Below are 2,500 nucleotides of genomic sequence, written 5' to 3'. Positions count from 1 at the left end.
ACACTCCAATGCGTGTGATACGTTATTAGGGACAGCATTCATGCATGAATGCTTTAAAAGTAAAGATATAAACACGGATAACAGCAACACTTTATCAAAGGCACCAATCCAGATATCAATGACGAATAAATGTTTATTTATTAATACGAAAGTTATTTATTGCGCTGCCCGGCTAATCGGAGGTTCCGCCGAGAGCGAAGAGCAACACGCCGCGAGTCGACTTTTGCATCGCCCGTACGCCGGAGGTACTGCCCGAGCCCGTCGGAGGTACCGCCGAGAGCGAAAGCAACACGCCGCGAGCCAACTTTTGCATCGCCCTTACGCCGGAGGTACCGCCGAGAACGAAAGCAACACGCCGCGAGCCGACTTTTGCATCGCCCGTACGCCGGAGGTATCGCCGAGAGCGAAAGCAACACGCCGCGAGTGGACTTTGTCGCGCGGCAACGTCGGAGGTAATGCCCGAGCCCGTCGGAGGTACCGCCGAGAACGAAAGCAACACGCCGCGCGCGGACTTTGTCGTGCGACACCGTCGGAGGTACTGCCCGAGCCCGTCGGAGGTACCGCCGAGAAAGAAAGCAACACGCCGCGAGTCGACTTTTGCATCGCCCGAAAGCCGGAGGTACCGCCGAAAGCGAAAGCAACACGCCGCGAGTGGACTTTGTCGCGCGACAATGTCGGAGGTACAGCCCGAGCCTGCCGGAGGTACCGCCGAGAACGAAAGCAACACGCCGCGAGCCGACTTTTGCATCGGCCGTACGCCGGAGGTACCGCCGAGAGCGAAAGCAACACGCCGCGAGTGGACTTTGTCGCGCGACAATGTCGGAGGTACAGCCCGAGCCCGTCGGAGGTACCGCCGAGAGAGAAAGCAACACGCCGCGCGCGGACTTTATCGTGCGACATCGACGGATGTATCGCCCGAGCGAGCGTCCGGAGGTACCGCCGAGAGCGAAAGCAACACGCCGCGAGTCGACCTTTGCATCGCCCGAAAGCCGGAGGTACCGCCGAGAGCGAAAGCAACACGCCGCGAGTGGACTTTGTCGCGCGACAATGTCGGAGGTACAGCCCGAGCCCGTCGGAGGTACCGCCGAGAACGAAAGCAACACGCCGCGCGCTGACTTTGTCGTGCGACACCGTCGGAGGTACCGCCCGAGCCCGTCGGAGGTACCGCCGAGAAAGAAAGCAACACGCCGCGAGTCGACTTTTGCATCGCCCGAAAGCCGGAGGTACCGCCGAGAGCGAAAGCAACACGCCGCGAGTGGACTTTGTCGCGCGACAATGTCGGAGGTACTGCCCGAGCCAGCCGGAGGTACCGCCGAGAACGAAAGCAACACGCCGCGCGCGGACTTTATCGTGCGACATCGACGGAGGTACCGCCCGAGCGAGCGTCCGGAGGTACCGCCGAGAGCGAAAGCAACACGCCGCGAGTCGACTTTTGCATCGCCCGTAAGCCGGAGGTACCGCCGAGAGCGAAAGCAACACGCCGCGAGTGGACTTTGTCGTGCGACACCGTCGGAGGTACCTCCCGAGCCCGTCGGAGGTACCGCCGAGAACGAAAGCAACACGCCGCGAGCCGACTTTTGCATGGCCCGTACGCCGGAGGTACCGCCGAGAGCGAAAGCAACACGCCGCGAGTGGACTTTGTCACGCGGCTACGTCGGAGGTACCACCCGAGCCCGTCGGAGGTACCGCCGAGAACGAAAGCAACACGCCGCGCGCGGACTTTATCGTGCGACACCGTCGGAGGTACCGCCCGAGCCCGTCGGAGGTACCGCCGAGAACGAAAGCAACACGCCGCGAGCCGACTTTTGCATCGCCCGTACGCCGGAGGTACCGCCGAGAGAGAAAGCAACACGCCGCGCGCGGACTTTGTCGTGCGACATCGCCGGAGGTACCGCCCGAGCCCGTCGGAGGTACCGCCGTGACGTCGGAGGTACCGCCGAGCCCGTCGGAGGTACCGCCGAGCCTGTCGGTGCTCCTTACAAGTATCCGTTTTCGGCCATCGGGACGCCCGATTTTGTTTAATGTCATCTCTTTTTCTTCGATCCATCCCGTCTGTGCTGTCGTTCGGTCGCTGTCGACCCGTTCGGATCGATCATCGTAATCCGATCGTTCGCAGCGACTAAGTCCCGTTCGCCTCGTTTCATCGGCGCTCGCGCCCATAAGCGGCCGTGCGTAAGGCCGTGCGTCGCCGACCGCTTGGCCGGCCGGTTGGGTACTATAAGAGGTGCGGTGCGCTCGGCGACCGAGCGTTGTCGGATCGTCGTGCGGGTGCGTTTGGCGTGCTTCGCACGTTCGGTACGATGTGCCTCGGCTCTCCTGAGTCGTGCCGTATTATTAGAAATTATATTTCTAGACACAGCATTGCCACGAGTCGGCGTCGTAAGACCGAATGGCTCCTATGTGGCGCGCACTGTTTATCAGTGTTGGCTGCGCGATCTTCCCTCGTTCGTAGACGAACGCGATCGGATGTATCGTTGCACTTACCGAGCATCGACTTCAC

Source organism: Pogonomyrmex barbatus, unplaced genomic scaffold (assembly GCF_055798465.1).
Source record: "Pogonomyrmex barbatus isolate J1 unplaced genomic scaffold, ASM5579846v1 scaffold40, whole genome shotgun sequence".
NCBI lineage: Eukaryota > Metazoa > Arthropoda > Insecta > Hymenoptera > Formicidae > Pogonomyrmex > Pogonomyrmex barbatus.
The sequence above is the reverse complement of the archived record's forward strand: the minus strand, read 5'-3'. Positions refer to the sequence as shown.